At 35.0% G+C, this 20,605-nt stretch overlaps 1 long non-coding RNA gene across 3 annotated transcripts in view; it reads left to right on the top strand.

Annotated features, from left to right (window-relative positions):
* The window catches only part of LOC141419584 (uncharacterized), a 192,072-nt gene that overhangs the window by 162,532 nt on the left and 8,935 nt on the right, over positions 1–20,605 (top strand). For 2 of the 3 annotated variants that reach the window (XR_012444227.1, XR_012444229.1), the window contains one exon: positions 15,746–20,534. This is a non-coding gene — a long non-coding RNA (uncharacterized lncRNA). Of the gene's footprint in view, positions 1–15,745; positions 20,535–20,605 lie in introns of those variants that run through there. The other variant, XR_012444228.1, reaches the window with a different exon arrangement.

Genomic DNA, 20,605 nt, shown 5'->3' on the forward strand with positions numbered 1-20,605 from the left:
CTGATGATGCAATCCAGGGTACATGGTATGCACCACTGTTCTTCCCCCCTATGGTAGATATCCTCCTTTAGATGGAATAGATGCATTGGTATGCATTTGTTCTCATTTGGGAGTAGTCATACTCATACCAAAACTAATATATTTTCATCTTCGTAAATATATGTGTACTTTTGGATTTCATATCCTGTTGATCTCAAACATTTAAAAGCCATTTATATCCCCAAATCATTTTTAGTTTGTTTTTATTACTTCTAATTTATTATTGTTGCTTATTATTGCAACTTCCTCTTTTACAGCTTTTTCATACTTAACATTTCATCAAATTTTTGAAAATATAAGGTTCAAAACTTTTTTGTTATTCATTTATTCACATGTGCATACATTGCTTGGATCATGTCTCCACCTTGCCCCCCTCCCCCACCCTTCCCCCCCTCCCCTCCTCAGTTCCAGGCAGGTTCTGTTCTGCCCTTATCACTAATTTTGTTGAAGAAAAGACACAAGCATAATAAGGAAGACAAAGCGTTTTTGCTAGTTGAGTTAAGGATAGCTATACAGAAATATTCCTATTGTTTTCATGTACCCATGTATTACAACCCATGTTGATTCAACTCTAACTGATCTTTACGTTGTTTCCTGATCCCTTGCTCATCATAACCTGTCGTTTTAAGGTTTCTGTATTAGTTACTCTGGAGTGGGGACATCAAACACTTTCATGGTTTGGGTTTTCTACCTATTCCTTTATCTCCCATATGTGCTCTCCTCTTGTCTTGTGATCCAAAAAGTGTATGTACATATGCAAAAATGGTGAACCCTACTATAAGAATGTGGCTAGTGCTCAGTTGATAGAAACAGTTCATTGCAATATGTAACAATTAATGTCTGTGAATTGTAAAATGATTTTTCTAGGTTTTAGATAATTCTTTGAACACCACATTTTATCATCCTAGTAAGACTTATAATTCCCTTACAGGTTATTTTTACCTTTCATTGGAGTATGGCAATATATTTTATGTGTTGACAGTAACTTATTTCAGAATCTCAATAATTTTGAACACAGCTGAAGATGCAGAGATACCTGAATAACTTTCCATGTTAAAGAAATTACTTCACAAATAATAGATTTTAAACACCTTCCATTTGAGAAATAATGCATCAGGTTTTCATGTAGAGCCTATTTACTCAGAGTTTAACTATTTCCCAGAGGGATGAACAGTAAAAGTAGAAAATTATACTGTTTGGGGCCATAAAGGACTTATTAGGGATTAGGGATGCAGTCATACCACCTATCTGAAATAGCTTGATGGTCTTATAGAGGTAAGATATAGAGTTAGAAAGTATTTAAAAAGTAGAAACCAGACCCACATCTGAAATACTCAGGAAGATTGTGAGTTCTAGGCCAGCCTGGGCTACATAATGAGTTTAAGGCCAGCCTGCACTACTAAGTAAGATCCAGCCTTTTAAAAAATTAAAATACACTTTTGAACCAAAAGTGACTGTTCCACATTTCAAGAAGTCCAAAAAGGAAATTAAGCAAAGCATGAAATTGAAAACATAGATAATTGAACATAATTCCTATAATAGACTGATTATATAGTGACATGAAATGTCATTTCATGAAATGAAAAAAAATAATAAATTCACTTTTTTGTACTCAGGAGTATGACTAAATATTTATTAGATAATTTTAAAGGAGAAAATCTACAAAGAAATAGTGTATCTTACGTATAAATTTTAATGTCAATATTTGTATTGGCATAGTGATTCTAAAGTATATTGTGTGTATCATATGATAATATAAGATTAATGTGTTAATTTTTTTAAAACCAAGTTTCTCTCAGTGGAAAAAGGGAGGTACAACTATGAAGTGGGGGGAAATAAGGAACAGCCTGTGGGGTTAGAGACAATGTGAGTTCCTTGTGTATGTATTCTCTACGTACCTGCTGAAAGCCTGGAAATAATGGTACTCATTGCAGTGAGCACTGCTGTGAGACATCACAGTGCATGTTAAAGAGGTAAAGTTTAGTAAAAGAAATTATTAAGCTGTGGTAATAGAATGACTATAAGAAGTATAGAAACTCCATGTAGTACCCAAGGAAGGACAAACAGGGTTTCAGATCTTGTGGGTGGAAGTGTAGTTCAGCTCACTAGATACAAAGAAGTTTGCTGGTTGCCCCAAGCCCTACCTGGTTTGCAGTTAATTACACAAACACCCATGCTCATGGATTGGCAGAACCAACATAATAAAAATGGCTGTACTACCAAAACCAATCTACCCAAAAACTCTTAGACACCATAAACAGCTTCAGCAATGTGGCAGGATACAAAATCAACTTTAAAAATCATTAGGTTTTCTGTACACCAACAATGAACAAATTGAGAAAGAATATATGAAAACAATTCCATTTACAATAGCCTCAAAAGAAAATCAAATACCTAGGTGTAAACTTAACAAAGGATGTGAATGACCTCTACAAAGAGAACTACAAACCTCTGAAGAAAGAGACCGAGGAAGAGTACAGAAGGTGGAGAGATCTCCCATGCTCATGGATTGGCAGAATCAACATAACAAAAATGGCTGTACTACCAAAGGCAATCTACATGTTCAATGCTATTCCCATCAAAATCCCAATGACATTCATCACAGAGATTGAAAAATCTACCCTAAAGTTAATTTGGAAGCACAAAAGACCACAAATACCTAAGGCAATGCTGAGCAAAAAGAGCAATGCTGAAGGTATCACAATACTTGACTTCAAACTATGCTACAGAACCATAGCAATAAAAACAGCATAGTGCTGGCACAAAAACAGACATGAAGACCAGTGGAACAGAACAGAGGACATGGATATGAATCCACACAGCTATGCCCACCTTATGTTTGACAAAATTGCCAAAAAACATATGATGGAGAAAAGACAACCTCTTTAACAAAAGTTTCTGGGAAATGTGGTTATCTGCCTGCAGAAAACTGAAACTAGATCCATGCCTGTCACCCTGTACTAGTATCAACTCAAAGTGGATTAAGGGCCTTAATATCAGACCTGAAACCTTGCAGTTAGTACAGGAAAGAGCAGGGAATACTCTGGAAGCAATAGGTATAGACAAGGACTTCCTCAGTGGAACTCAAATGGCCCAGCAACTAAGAGGATGGACAAATGGGACTACATGAAATTAAAAATCTTCTGCACAATAAAAGAAATGGTCTCTAAAATGAACAGACCACACACAGAATGGGAGAAAATCTTTGCTAGCTATCCATCACATAAAGGACTGATAACCAGAATATATAGGGAGGTCAAAAAACTAAACTCCCTAAAAATCAATGAACCAATAAAGAAGTGGGCAACTGAACTAAACCCAACTTTTTCAAAGGAAGAAGAAGTCCAAATGGCTAAAAAACACATGAAAAATGCTCACCATCCCTGGCCATAAAGGAAATGCAAATTTAAACCACACTAACATTCCTCCTCACTCCTGTTAGAATAGCTGTCGTCAAGAACACCACCACCACCAAATGTTGCCAAAGATGCAGGGATAAAGAAACCCTCATACACTGCTGATGGGAATGTAAGCTAGTACAACTACTATGGAAAACTGTATGGAGGCTCCTTAAAAATCTAGAAATAGACCTGGCATATGATCCAGCAATAGGGATATACCCGAAGGAATGCAACTCAGGTTATTAAAAAGGCACCTACACACCCATGTTTATTGCAGCACTATTCAAATAGTCAAGCTATGGAAACAGCCAAGATGCCCCACTACTGACGAGTGGATTAAGAAAATGTGGTATTTATACACCGTGGAATTTTACTCAGACACAAAGAAGAATGAAATTTTGTCATTCACAGGTAAATAAATGGATGGAACTGAAGAATATCATCTTAAGCGATGTTAGGCCAGGCTCAGAAGACCAAACATTGTATGTTCTCCCTCATATGCAGATTACAGGCCTAAAACAAATGCAGCAATATTGTTGGACATGAGTCACATACTAAGGGGAGAACATGCATGGGAGGAATAGGGAAAGAAAAGGAAACCTGAAACTTGAATGTGGTTGATGTGCTCACTGTAGAGGAACAAATACAGTAATCTTAAACTGACAGAGGCCACTATGGGTAGGGGACTAGGAAGTAGTTAAGAGGTCTGGTAGAGATAAACCAATATAGGTTGAAATACACAGGTGCATGGAAGCAACTCTAGAAATCTTTCTGTATAGCTAGCTTTATCTCAAACTAGCAAAAATGCTATGACTTTCTTATTATCTCTTATGTTTTCTCTTCAACAAAATTGGAGAACAAGAGGGTAGAACAGGTTCTGCTGGAAAGTGAGGGGTGGGGGTGAGGGAGGAGGAGGCCCAAACAATGTATACACATGTAAGTAAATGTAATATGATAAAATAAAATAGAAAAATTACACAAAGATTTGGGCCATCTCTGTCTTTGCTTATATGGAGTATTCCTGTCTTGGTCATAGGCCAATTTTCTTCCAGCTTTTCATAATTATTTACTTTATGTCAGACACTGTATATAAAAGAGTAATAGAGACTGAAATAGTATTATTTAACTATAAAATTGCATATGCATAGTCATTCAGGTGAGAAGATGGGGCAAAAATTCAAGGTAATTTGTTTTTGATGAGGGTTTGAATTTAGTGTCAATTTTATTTATTTGTAGTTACTTTTAATTTCTTTCTTTCTTTTTGAAGTTCCAGGAGTTAAACTCAGGGATTTGTATTTACTGGGCAAGTAGGTGTTCTACCACTTTAGCCATGCCCATAGTCCCCAAGTTATTTTTAATTTTAACTCATCAATGACTTTCAGTATTTTGAGGGATAGATTATGAGCAGCATTAGAGAGCTGAGCACTGGTAAAACTGGAGTTTTTATTATGTTTTTCCAAATTGGAAGAAATCACTCTTTTTGTTTGTTTGTTTTGGCAAATTTTTGGTTCTTTGTAAAGTTCTTTTTGCTCACCAGTACTCATCATAAGCTTTCTTCATGCCAGGTTATCTCAGCCTTTTCACAGTTTTCAGAGGGCTTTTGCAGTCCACTCAGTGGAAATTCTCTTTCAGTATGTGGTGATCCACCTTGGAAGGTCTGGTATCTTGCAGGAATTTTTCTCTGTCTACTAACACTGAACTCAATTATGGAAGTCAGCTTCAGTTCACATGAAGATTTTCTGTATCTTGGAGGGAACTCTAGTCATTTCTCCTGCTTTCAGCTAAATATTCACATGTTGCCTTGAACTTAGGAAATTCTCTGCATGTTTCAGGGATTACATCTCTCAGGTCTTCTTTCTTTCTCCCCAACTCCAGTGTTTTATGTCTGTAGATTCAGTGGAAGTTTGAAGGAATGATTTGGCAGATCAGGGCAAACTCTCTCTGGCTGCAGTTCCTTAGGATTCTAATCTATCATGTCATCTCAGTCACAGCCATTAAAACATTGCTAAACATCTGATTTCTCCTTAACTTCATCTGTGGTAGAAATTATCTCTTACTACTGCTCCATCAGGATGAAGGCAAGCATGCTTTTCTTCCTCTAAGAATAAATTTGTAGAATTTTGTCTATTTGTATGTATTTGTATTCTCAGCTCTCCAAAAAGCTTCCTTATGAATTGTGAGTGCCTAATTTATTCAGCTTTCTCTTGTTGTTAAAATAGGAGCTATTGTTTCTTGAAAATTTCCACTTACTGCCCAGTAGAGGAAGTCTCCAATGCCTTTGTAAAACAGCTGTGAAATATAGCCTATTGCTCCTTTCAAATAGCAATGACCTATTCTAGTAGCTGTCACTCATATAAATATCAAGTTGGTTCAGGTTTAAAGGTATGTCCTTTACCCATTACCTTAAAATGAGGTTCCCTGTAAATATTTCCAGCCCAGTGGCTAACAGAAAGCAGAATAATGGTATCTTTTTGAAGAATAACACTCCTGCATTAGTTTTGTATTGCCGCTGTAAAAAATGATCACAAACTTGGTGGCTTAAAAGCAACAGGAATTAATTATCTTACAGTTTTGTAGGTCACAAGTCTGACATAGGTTTCACTGGGATGAAATCAAGGTGTCAGGATTTCTGTGTTCCTTCTGGAGGCTCTAGGGGAGAATCCGTTTCCTTCTCTTTTCCACCTTTTAGAGGCAACTCATGTCTTGTTCCATGGTCTGCTTCCTCTGTCTTCAAAGTCAGCAATGACTTGAACTTCTCTTGAACCCTGCTTCACATACACATATTTCCTTCTCTGCCTGTCTTCTTCTGCCTCCCTCTTTCATTTATAAGGACTCTTGTGAGTACATTGGGCCCACTTGAATAACACAGTGGTAATTTCTTTATTGTAAGGTCAGCTGATTAAGAAACTTAATTCCATCTGAAACTTCAGTTCCACTGTGCCATGTGATATAGCATATTTATAGGCTCTGGGAACTAGAACTTGAGTATCTTTAGAAGAAGAGTGATTATTCTTCCAACCAGGATACCCTTTTTAAAAAATTATTATTTATTTAGGATTCATTAAATAATACAAAAGGGTTACATGTGAGAATTCCATACATGCATACAATATATTTTGAGCAAATTCACTCCCTCTGTTATATTCCTTTAACCCCTCTCCTTCTTCCCTTCCTTTGAAAACAGTATTTTGAAACCTACCATGATGCTCTTGTACTTCAAAATTCTCAGAAATTGGTATCCTTACTCTGAGAAGAGCATTCTAATTCTTCAAGAGTTTAAACATACTATCATTAACTTTAAATCTACTCTTATGGAAACTATTATGAAAAATTAAAAAATATATCTACCAAAGATAGCCGTATCCCCAAACACTAATATTTGCAAATCATTTTTAGCTGTCATATGCCTGTAACCCCAGATACTCAAGAGGTAGACATAGGAGGATTGTGGTCCAAAGGCGGCCTAGACAAAAGCATAAGACCCTCTCTGAAAAACAAACTAAAAGCAAAGGACTAGGGGCATGGCTCAAGTAGTAGAGCATTTGCCTAGCAAGCATGAGGCCCTGAGTTTGAGCCCCAGTACCAGCAAAAAAAAAAATCACTATTATCAGTGTTCATAAATTTTACAGGACACACATGTTTTATATAATTTTATAATATAGTAACTTACATATAAAATGCACATAGAAATTTAATCTTAAATATGTTTTCTTAAATAAATGAGAAACCAAATATAAATTGCCTGTTAAAGTATCAAATATTTTATTCACATGTCATAACTAGTTGAGGCATTATTACATATTCCTCTGATAAAGGAAAAATATCTGTGTCTTGTTCTGGAAACAAACATTATAGAACAAAAAATATGCTGAGAATTGGTTGGCAGAAAGCAAGTCACTTTTTATAAAGTTCTAAGCATTTATCATGTTTTCTATTATCACTTGGTATTTGAACCATAAGGTAATTAACTAAGAGTAAGTGAACCAAATAATATACCTACATCTGTCCACCCTTTATCAGCAACACTTTATGATGCACAGTGGTAGGTAGAAATATTTTAGCTGAGAGGCAAAATATAAAATATTAATGTTTTTAATATTGAATGCCTTTATGCCTTTGGAACAATGATTCAATAATGTGAGCCAGGCCTTGGAATTTAGAGGTGTTAGGGTCACACCTGAGTAGCATAGTAGTTTCCTTGTGAGCTCCAAGCATTCTGACTCAAAACTTTTACCTAAAACTATCTCTAAAATCCTTCACATGTTGAAATGATGCCTAATATTACATAGCAATCTTGCCATGTTTACTTGATATAAGAATTGATAGACTCTATAAGATATTGTCTGTGAGCCATTTGTAATTATAAATAATAACAAAAATAAATAATAATTTACCAAAATAAATAACAGGCATTTTTGTGTTTCCCTGGTTTTAGATGGTACAACAACCTGAAGATTATTATATTTTGAGATGTAGCAAACTTCACTGAAAAATAAAAATTGGGAGAATGACATATAAATATGACCCAGGAAGAGAAATTAGAATCTGAAATGAAAGTAAATTAACCAAATAACTAAGGCACCAAAAGGTAATCACCTTGCCCACCTGATCTCAGGGATATTAGACATAGGGTCTGTTTAAAGTTAAAGGTCAGAAGTCATGAGATAAGAGGAAACAGAATAAAAATGAATCTAGAGCCATTTTTCAATCATGGGCACACAATGCACTGTGGAGCTTTTTGCCAAAGCCACATCCTTGGATCTTTTTCTTTTTATATGACAAGGAATAATTCAGAAAAATGCATTTCATGTGTTTTCAACACTATTTTGACAATTTGTATATTAAATTATAATTTGGAATTTCATAACCTAAGTCACAGAATGCAAAACTGAAGGGTCAGATATATGTGCCAAGTGTTATCAGGAGTCAAATGTATAAGAGTTTAGTTAAACTGCCTATGATTCTTCAGGAATATCTCTCTAATGTTATACATAGGCCAAATTTTAGCATAGTAGTATTTGGAAGAACAGAAGTATAGTCAGGTGTCAGTGGCTAAGAAAGCACATTCTCAGGAGTTAATATATAGAACATTATCAAGGTGTAGTACATTATTTGATCTCTTGGACAAAAATCAATAAATTGGGAGATTGACCACTTTTCATTTTAAGTATTTTCTTCAGCATTGTCCATATCTATCACTTAGGAAAATGCTTGGCACAGCAAGAATCAATATAGCAAAACAAATACAGAAACAACTGCTGTGAAAATTCTACCATTCAAAATTGAGGGGAGGGTGCATTATATGTAAAAGTAAGGCCATCTGGTTGTTTACTCACACCTCTATAATAAATTTTATATAACTTTAATAATAGTAGTTATTAAAAGAGTAGTAGTTGTTAAAATAGTAGTTAATGCAGCAGTAATATACACTACATTAATATATAATTCTAGCTTATTTACTTCATTCCATGACCTGCTCTAATGGTTTCATTAAAGTTATTTGTGATACTATGATGACTATGTATAAGTTAAAACACATGCTACATAAAGGAATTAGCCAAAAGCAAAAACACTCTACAAATGCTTGTGTTGTTACAATGAGTTGCCTTGTACTTGAAAAAGGCAGTTCTTAAAATCCAAAACCAACTGGATGTTCATTAATATTTTAAAGTAATAATACGCTTTTAACTAGACACAAGTGGTTCTTTAAAAGAGACCACTAATTTATTTAAAATATTTAATTTACACACACACACACACACACACACACACGAGCACCCAACCACTATAAAAGCACAGTAAGAGTATCTCTTTGATAATTGTCTGAAATTGCAAATATTTGTACAAATTTTTTCCTCTTTTAAGCAGAATTGATGTACTTACTCTAATAGCATGATACTAATAAAGGTGAAAAGTTACTGACATTCTACTTAACAAGCATAATTGCCCTTTGATTTTCTAATATCTCATCCTCTTTAAGGTCACCAATAATTTTGTTTTTTCTCTGAGACATAAGTAACAGAAGATAGAGCTCATCTTTTGTGATGGAAAATGAAGGCATTGTATATAAAGTCATTTGGTTATGTTTTTCATTGCTTAAATACCATATTCTGCATTTGCTTATTTTCTGTGTATTATTTGTTTTTCTCTTATTATAAACACCAGCTTTCTGGTATTTCTATTTTGCCTACCAAATAAGAGGATTTTCTATTCTATGTTATGTGGGGTTTTTGATGTTTTAATCACGTTTAGTTTTAAAACAAAATTGTACACATTTTTGTCACATCTCATAGCATTTTCAAGTGCTAGGAGAAAAACATGGCTTTGTCAATACAATCTGATTTGATGTTTAAATAAATGAGCAATTTTATTTTATTGTCTTTAGTTCCAGTGAAACTACACAATTGTAAATATTCTTAAACTTTGTCCTGTTACTTCCCCCCATTAAAGTATGAAATTCTCTAATACATCTTACATAATGTGCTCTACTTCTGACATTTTCTGAGTTGACATGTGAAGAATTTTATTATATAGCAAAAGTATGAACCAGACATATTTAGGTTAAATCCCTGTCCCTGGCAATTAATTGTTGAGTGAATTAAGGCAAGTTTATTAACACTCTAAATCCCTATATCCTTCTCTCTAAACTGAGGAAAATATGCCCACTCTCTGAGATCTTATGATGTTCAAACAAGAGAATGAATTGAGAAATAGCAAAGTGTTATCGTTACTCAGTGAGTAAGGTCCAAGAAATTCAATGTACATCAAGTCCACATGATGAAGTAACTCAGAATTTAATGGAATGCCCACCAGCACAAGCTTGTTTACCTAGTTGGTGGGAGTTCCTCCTACTTCTGTTACTTGATGAGGTTTGTATATTTTGACTTAAATGCCCATGGGGACACTTTTGAACCCTATGACTAAGGTGATTAGATAAAATGCAGGATGCCTAGTTAAATTTCAACTTTAAATAAACAATAATTTGTTATAGTGTGTATCCCCTAAGTACTGCATGGAAAAGAAAGAGAGAAAGTTCTAAAATGAAAAGATGTAAATCTATACATACTACTGAATTTGAACAATAAGGTGATGGGCCCTTGAAGGCCTGAGATTCTCTTTTTCAGGCCTAAACTGAAGTGCTGCAAATCTTCCATAGAAATCCTACATTCTTAGATGAGAGTGTGGCTTAAGTGATAGAATGCTTGCCTAGTATGTGTGAAGCCATGTGTTCAATCCCCAGTACAACTGACTGGAGAGATAGACAGGGATTTTATTCACATAAGATACAGTCACTTTCTTCATGTAATATTTAGTGTAAAGTTTTTTCCTCATAAAATATAATTTATCTACTAGCTCTACTGGGATTAACAAAGACTCATCCAATAAGCCTTTGAGCAGTAATCTAGGATTGTGGTGAAAATGGATGACCTTTAAAGCCTATCATGGCTATGTATTTAAGTTTGACTTCAGAATGATAATATGATCTTAGTCAAATTACATAACCTACTTACTATGCCCCAGTTTCCTTACCAGTAAAAAGGTGGTAATAGCACTGGTTGGGATGATTAAATGAGATAATGCATGAAATTTACTCAGGACCTATATTCAGTGCCTAGTCAGGTTGGCATTATTGTTGTAAATGATTCTGCCTTCTAAATTAGCAACTGTGGTCCTGGCAGAGTGAAGGAATCACTAAGAACTCTGGCTAGTCATGTAGCTGCCAAGATGCAGCCTTGAATATCACAAAGAAGTCCAGTTCAGTGTAACCTGGAGCAGGTAAAAAAGGCTTAATCCAGTTCAAAGATATAAAGCTTTTACCCCAGGGAAAACAAAGAATCTGTGTTCATATTATCTTAGCTCTGTGGACCCATATCAACTTGATGTATTTTTTCAAAGGTTCAAATTTTACTTAGAGTCATAATCAGAGGAAGAAAAAAGTAAACTGGAAATGAAGAATTTAGATTTGAGTTCCAAAGTTGACAATTCTAATGGTGACAGCATGAAAACACATCCTGAGCTCTATGGGTCTTTTTCTTCATCTATCTGATCAGAAGATCAGACTAGATAGCATCAAGATATATCATTAAATGATTCTGTAGCATCACCACATCAGGGAATGAAGGACACAGACAACATGCCACTTGGCATGAGCTGAGGATTAATGTATTTCTAGGCTGCTGACATTGCTTCCAGAGGTGGTGCTGTTTGAATGACTACTACTTTAGTTCACTGTAGCAAACATATGTAATTATGTTATCTTTTCTCAGCTATAGCTAATAAACACAAAATGTATCATAATCTCAAACTCACAAAGAAGATAATGATTTAATTCTTGGCCAAGTGAATCTTCTAGGAAATTAAAATATATCCTTTAATTATTAAAATCTTGGACTAAAAAACAGACATTTCAACACTATCACAACAAAACATATCGAAATCTAAAATTAGTTTTATTTTATGTATCTAAAGATGAAGTTATAAGGATGTGCATCAATTATTTTACCATGGTAAAAGGTTGGTGAAATATATGTGACTGATTATATCTATATGCATCATAAATGCATCCAGACTGCATTTCTATCTTATTTTTTCTCAGGATATTAGAATTGTTTTCTGATTTCTTATGCATATTAAATTTAGCAGTTATTATTTATGACCATCATCAGTATGTCCATTTTTGAGCTACAGCTTCCTGGTTTCCTAAGCCTCCTAAGTTGAACAATAATATTAAAACAAATATTGAGAACAAATAATATTGAAAAATATTTAATAGTTTATGCTAAGGGTATTGAATGTATGACACTGATTTCAAATGCTCTGAGATTTAAAACACATTTTTCACATTTTAAGCTACATTGTAAGTAGATAAAGCACCTAGAAAAATAAGCTTTGTATTAGTTTAGTGTTAGTGACGTGCTATAGTGTTACTAATTATTCATTTCTTTGGATTCTGTTTTTAAGTGGAATAAGCACTTTTTGGTTCATGTTTTATATGACACAAACATTGGATTATTGAAATATGAAGATTGAGAGCAAATATATTTTCTTTCAAGCATAGGGCTGCAATTCACTTAAAAGTACCAGCCATTACAACCATAATGGGTGGTAGAATAGAAAAGAAGTTGAAATTAAGACCATTGAAGCTAAATGCCAAAACCTTACTTTCCACTTCTGTGACTTTTACATCTCTGAAATTCAGTAATCAATATGTACAAAATTCATATTAGTCTGGACCTGAGGTCAGACTTTGTGTATATGAATACCTACAATGGATTTGCTAAACGATACTAAATTCTTTATATTTTAAAGAGCTAGATATAAAAATTGCACAGATTGAATACAAAAATTTTTACTTACGATTTTTTGTAAGGAACATATACCTCTTTGTCCTCACTTTCTCACTTCTAGAAAAGTAATCATCCTTTGTCACTGTTTTTATCATTCTGGGGAGAAAGAAGTCTTTGTTTTCCAGTATTTGTGAAATATGGAAACAAAATCACTTAAAAGTAACATTGTGCAGTAATGATAACATGAAAGAATTCATCCTTGTGATTTAATTATAGCCCAGATTCCATCCTATTTTAGCATACATACATTATTTAGTTTTTGTGGAGTTTCATATTGTTTCAACATGCAGCTGTTGAAACAATATGTATTATTAAAATATATATAATTATTTATTGTCCCCAAATTTTTGTAAAAAGGCAATTTCACTTCATTGGCTATTTCCTCTTATAATAAGATAATGTGGTTGTAAGTCTTGCAAATTTTTTTATGTTCTATGATAGTTTTCTTCAATCTATTAAATCTAAGCTAGCAATTTAGTTTGTCTTATTTAAGATTCTGTCTTCATGAAGAAAAGACTCATTAGTAGTTTCAAAAGTTTAAATGATTCCCAAAACTCCCACCTGTAATTCAAACATATCTTATTCTAATTCAAGCTAATGAGGCAAAACTAGCCCATGAATGAAAATTATACTCTTATAGTAACAACTTTCTAGGAGTCACATTAAGAGAAAACTTTTAAAATATAAGACAGCAAGGAATATTAAAATCTGCATGCTTTTATCCCAAAGACAAAGTTGAGACATGCAAGAAAATAAATTTAACATTGAAGTTGAAGAGAGACAATAACTTGCCTGAAAACAGTTGTCTTTGTTCTGACCACAGCCAATTTTATTACAATATTTATTTGCACTTATTTTATTCCTGGATTTTATATCATTGCATTCATCATCATAATTCTCTCCTTTAATTACTTATCCAAAATTGAAAATAGATAGTAGTAAAAGAATAATTACAGAATGGACAAATAACTTTGTATGCTAGATAATACTGTTTGCAAAGTATTGCATTGGGAATTTCCAACCAGTTTTTTTTTTTCATTAGCCTTGGCTTCCTGTATTGGAACTCTTTTCCCAGGGAACATAAGATAGCTAATAATTTCTCTCACATCTTCTTTGATCCATTTCCGGTTTCCTTCAGTACATGAGTCACTCAAACACCAAGGAAAACTAAAAATATCCTTTTGAAACTCTTCAAATAATATAACCATGGTACATTAGTATTTAGAGCACTAAAACCTTCCTATTTGGATCTTTCCCATTTGGAGTTTTGTTTGTCTTTACCTTGCTCAGATACTTTCAACCATATTTTCCAATGGAAAAGCACTTCTCTTCAAAAATGATTTCAAGGCTCCCACTTTAGGAACACAGAAACTTTTCTTGCAGAACATCCTCAGTCTTATAATAGTTCTTTAAGCAAAATTGAAGTTCAAAGTTATGTGCTAGGGGTGGTGAGAAAATTTGTCTTCTTCCTTCTTAAGCAAACACCAAGGATAGAAATTTTGCTGCTTTTTCCACATCCTAAATATATTACATTAAGACTCTACTTTGTCAGGGAAATGAAAAAATAAGCAAGTTTTTTGTATAAATAGGGCTATAAAAATAGTAGGATATTGTTACACTTTGACAGCTTGCCTAATAGGTTTTTCTTGGAGAGCTACATTACCTATTAAACAATAAGGTATTTGGTGTAGCAATATTAATAACTTTGTATTCTACTTTCTGACTAACGTTTTCTCTCCCACTGGGAGTAAAGAATAAACTGTGTGTTTGAAAATAGAACCATCTGTCAAATAATTAACTTTAACACAATTGTAAACCATATATGTATGCCATTGTTTTTCTTAAACATTTTTTGTCTTTCTTGAAATTATTACCATTTACTCATTAATTCCAATTCAAGAAGCTTTTTAAAAAATATATAAAATTCTTCATATCTAGAAGTATGGTATGTAAGTACAAAATTTGATCCAGAATTTTCACAAACATACCATTTTCCATTCTTAACAAATTGGCTATGTATATTCCACATTTTTTCTTGAATACTAAATGTAATTATAACCAATGGCTCTGTCTTCAGCTTAGATTCTCTTCCTTGATCACTTTATCTACTTTGATACCACCTCTTGTTCTATAAAGATCTTAACTTTGAAATGGCTTATTTTACGTCTTAGTTTCTTGAACAACATTCCAAAGAAGTCAATATCTTTTTACTGATATTACATTTCCTATTAGCTTTCCTAAATGAATAATAAATAAATACATAAATAAATAAAAACATCATCTTCTTTGCTGCTACCCAGGTTCAAACATTTAGAAGCAGTGATGATTCTTTTCTTCTCATTTTTTCCTTATATTATTAATAATCTACTCACGCCGTGTGGAGATTACATTCCAAGTCTCTTTTTCTTCTATGTCCTTCTTTCCTCTGGCACTTGCCTTTGTGCTACAGGGCCTTATTTTCTCCTGGATTATTACAGTAAACTCTCCACTGGTTTCCAGATTCAATTTATAATAAATCAGTTTACTATGTGAATTATCCTTTGCTACAGGTTTACTACTATTGTAAATATGTTCAAAGATATAAAGGAAAACAGGGTCATACTGAGGAGGGAAATGAAAAATATAAGAATAAATAAAATTTAGAGAAATAAGGAGAGTGACTAAAATGGCAGATAGCTGATAGACCCTGGGACTTTGACTTGCATGATTTCAGACACGGACTCCAGGTTTTTGCGGCAGCAAAGATCGGGTAACACTGTTTTTTTTACCAAACAAGGTACCACCAATACATAGGGGGTGCATAATATTCATTTACTGATCCTTAAATTAGTTTTTTATAGACCATAACAACTAGACGCAGGGTCATGTAGCCACCGGCCTGCTTCTCCGTCCACTAACTGGGAAACCACTTTTCTTTTGTCTTTTTCTCTTATGTCCTTCCTGCCTGGGTTGGTAAAGCAAAAACACAACACAGAGAACTGCAGAAAGAGACCTGCAATCATCTGGGAACACCTGGACCTGCTAAAACATGCACAGAGAACCTCTGACTGCCTTTTACCTGCACTGCTCTGGAGCTGACCTGTTTTCACCTGAGTGAGTCTGCAATCCTGACAGGTGAACATGATACATTATCTGTGTTGGAGGGAACTACATATTCTAGCACAGCTAGGAGACTGATTACACACCCCCTGAACAAAACTGGTGGCCAAATACAGGAGGGAACATTTACCCTCTGCCTGGAGGAGGAGGGACAGAATGCAGAGCTGAATTAGCCCTGTGGAGATGGGGTGACTCAGCAGTACTGTGGTGAGAGCTAAGCATTTCACTGCCTTGGAGAAACTGGCACTGAGCTGAAACTGACAGTCTTCCAAGAGACAGCTCAGCTCTAGTTCATAGGCTTGCCCTGTGAATGGAAGGGGCTGGTGACTTCTCATATACAGCTCCTCATGTGACCACTTCTGAGGACCAGTCTACACCAGAGGGCCCATCCCACTAAGGAGGCCCAGACCCAAACACCCTGAGCAGATGCCCCCAAAGCTGTCTGATAGGGAGGGGCAACATCCATTGCCATGCAGCATAGCATACCAACCCTAAGAAGGGACAATGTCATGGTCAAACCCTCACAATGACTGAATGACACCTTAACTCACATTAGGGATTTATTACCCTATATCCTACATGCCTCACAACCCTTGCCCCTTCACCTCATCCCTCCTTTCTGCCACTTCCTCTAGTGGATCTTTTTAAATGCCTAAGTATCTATCTATCCAAACAACCATTACCCCGACCCATAAGAACCTGTAAGACACAGCAAAAGCTGTCTTAAGGGGAAGTTTATAGCCATAAGTTCATATGTTAAAAACACAGAAAGATCACAAATAAACAAAGGGAATTACAGACCCATATCTTTAATGAACATAGATGCAAAAATGCTCAATAAAATAATGGCAAACCTAATTCAACAGCATATCAGCAAGATCATACATCATGACCAAATCAGCTTCATCTCAGGGATGCAAAGATGGTTCAGCATACACAAATCATTAAATGTAATACAGCACAGTAACAAAATCAAAGACTAAACCCCAATCATCTCAAGAGGTGCAGAAAAAGCCTTTGATAAAATTCAGCATCTATCATGGTAAAAGCTCTCACAAACTAGAAATAGAAGGAATGTGCCTCAACATAATAAAAGCTAAATATAACAAACCTATACCCACTATCATACTTAATGGGGAAAACTGAAATCATTTCTCCTAAGGTCAGGAACAGGACAATGCTGCTCACTCTCCCCACTCCCTTTCAACATAGTCTTGGAATTCCTAGCCAGAGCAATAAGATAAGAAGAAGAAATAAAAAGAATACAGATAGGTAAGGAGGAAGCCAAACTATCCCTATTCATAGACAATAGGATCGTATTCTAAAACACCAAAAAAAACTCCACCAAAAAATTCCTAGACACTATAGACAGCTTCAGCAAAGTAGCAGAATACAAAACCATTTTAACAAAAATCAGTAGCCTTTCTATACACCAACAACGAACAGATTTAGAAAGAATATAGGAAAATAATTCCATTTACAATAGCCTCAAAAAATCAGATACCTAGGAATAAACTTAGCAAAGGATGTGAATGACTACTACAAGGAAAACTACAAACCGTTGAAGAAAATCAAACAAGACTACAGAAGATGGAAAGATCTCTAATGCTCATGGATTGGTAGAATCAACATAATAAAAATGCCAATACTAACAAAAGCAATCTACATGTTCAATGCAATTCCCATCAAAATCCCAGTAACGTTCATCACAGAGATTGAAAAATCATACCCAAAGTTCATCCGGAAGCACAAAAGACTGTGAATAGCCAAGGCAATACTGAGCAATGGTTGAGGTATCACAATACCTGACATCAAACTATAATATAGAGCCATAACAATAAAAACATCATGGCACTGGCACAAAAACAGATATGAGAATTGGTGGAACAGAAGACCTGGATATGAATCCACACAGCTATGCCCACCTAATTCTTGACAAAGGTTCCAAAAACATATGATGGAGAAAAGACAGCCTCTTCAACAAATGTTGCTGGGAAAACTGGATATCCACCTGAAGAAAACTGAAACTAGATCCATATTTGTCACTCTGTACAAATATCAACTCTAAGGGGACTATGGACCTTAATGAAAGACCTGAAACCTTGATGCTAGTACAAAAAAAAAGAAGGAAATATACTGGAAGCAATAGGAATAGGCAATGACTTCCTCAGTAGAACTCAAGAGACTCAGCAACTAAAAACAGGATTGACAAATGGGACTACCTGAAATTAAAGTTCTGTATAAGCAAAGAAGTGGTTTCTAAGTTGAAGAGGCCTCCACAGAATGGGAGTAAATTTTGCCAGCTATACATCTGACAAGGGAATGATAACCAGAATATACAGGGAACTAAAAAAAACTAAACTCCCAAAAAGTCAATGACCAAATGAAAAAATGGGCAAATGAACTGAACAGAACCTTTTCAAAGGAAGAAATCCAAATGTCTAAAAAACACATGAAAAATGCTCATTATCCCTGAACATAAAGGAAATGCTAATCAAAACCATATTAAAATTTCACCTCTCCTGTTAAAATAACAACATAAAGAACACCACCAACAACTAAATGTTGGCAAAGATGTAGGAAAAAAGGAACCCTCATACACTGCTGGTGGGAATGTAAATTAGGACAGCCACAATGAAAAACAGTAAGGAGGCTCCTTAAAAACTAAACATAGATCTGCCATACAATCCAGCAACACCACTCCTCTGGATATACCCTATGGAATGTGAGTCAACTTTCAACAAAGGCACCTGCACACCCATGTTTATCTCAGTACTATTCACAACAGCTAAGCTATGGAAAGAGTTAAGATGCACCATTACTGATGAATGGATAAAGAAAATGTGGTATTTAACCTAGGAGTAAACTTAACAAAGGATGTGAATGACCTCTACAAGGAGAACTACAAACCCCTGAAGAAAGAGATTGAGGAAGACTACAGAAGGTAGAGAGATCTCCCATGCTCATGGATTGCTAGAATCAACATAGTAAAAATGGCCATACTACCAAAAGCAATCTACATGTTTAATACAATTCCCATCAAAATCCCAATGACATTCATCACAGAGATTGAAATATCTACCCTAAAATTCATTTGGAAACACAAGAGACTGTGAATAGCCAAGGCAATACTGAGCAAAAAGAACAACCTTGGAAGTATCACAATACCTGACTTCAAGTGATATTACAAAGCCATAGCAATAAAAACAGCATGGTTCTGGCACAAATACAGACATGGAGACCAGTGGAACAAAATAGAGTACCCAGATATGAATCCATACAAGTACGCCCACCTTATTTTTGACAAAGGCACTGAAAATATACAATGGAGAAAAGACAGCCTCTTCAGTGAATGTTGTTGGAAAAGTGGTTAGCTGTCTGCAAAAAACTGAAACTAGATCCACGTTTATCACCCTGTATTAGTATCTACTCAAACTGGATCAAGGACCTTAATATTAGACACCAAACTATAAAGTTGTTACAGGAAAGAGTAGAAAACACATTGGAAATAATAGGTACAGGCAAGAACTTCCTCAATAGAACCCCAGCAGCTCAGCAACTAAGAGAAAGTACAGACAAGTGGGACTTCATAAACTGAAAAACTTCTGCTCAACAAAAGAAATGGTCTCTAAACTGAAGAAACTACCCACAGAGTGGGAGAAAATATTTGTCGGCTATACGTCAGACAAAGGACTGATAACCAGAATATACAGAGAACTTAAAAAACTAAACTCTCCCAAAATCAATGAACTAATTGAGAAATGGGCAACTGAGCTAAACAGAACTTTCTCAAAAGAAGAAATTCAAATTGCTACAAAACATATGAAAAAATGCTCACCATCTCTAGCCATAAAGGAAATGCAAATCAAAACCACACTAAGAGTTCACTTCACCCCTGTTAGAATAGCCATCATTAGAAACACCACCAGAACAGGTGTTGGTGAGGATGTGGGGAAAAAGGAACCATCATACACTGCTGGTGGGAATGCAAACTAGTGCAACCACTCTGGAAAAAATTTTGGAAGCTTCTTAAAAATCTAAACATAGACCTGCCATATGACCCAGCAATCCCACTCCTGGGGAGGAGCAATGTGACACAGGTTACTAAAGAAGCACTTGCACACCCATGTTTATTGCAGCGCTATTCACAACAGACAAGTTATGGAAACAGCCAAGATGCCACACTGCTGACGAATGGATTAAGAAAATGTGGTATTTATACATAATGGAATTCTACTCAGCCATGAAGAGGAATGAAATCTTGTCATTTACAAGTGAAAGGATGGAACTGGAGAACATCATCCTGAGCAAGGTTAGCCAGGCTCAGACGACCAGAAATCGTATGTTCTCCCTCATATGCGGACTTTAGATCTAGGGCAAATACAGCAATGTGGCTGGACTTTGGTCACATGATAAGGTAAGAGCATACACAGGAGGTATGGGGATAGGTAAGAAACCCAAAAAACATGATAGTATTTGATGTTCTCAGTGGAGAGGAACTAATGTAGAAACTTTAATGTGACAGAGGTCAATAGGAGAAGGGGATCAGGAACTAGAGAAAAGGTCAGTTCAAGAAGAATCAACTTAAAATATAGCACATTTGTACATGGAAGCAATGCTAGGAATCTCCCTGTTTAGCTATCCTTAACTCAACTCACAAATATGCTTCATCTTTCTTATTATTGTTTATACTCTCTCTTCAAAAAAATTAGAGATGAG

The sequence above is a fragment of the Castor canadensis genome, chromosome X, assembly GCF_047511655.1.
Source record: "Castor canadensis chromosome X, mCasCan1.hap1v2, whole genome shotgun sequence".
NCBI classification, from domain to species: domain Eukaryota; kingdom Metazoa; phylum Chordata; class Mammalia; order Rodentia; family Castoridae; genus Castor; species Castor canadensis.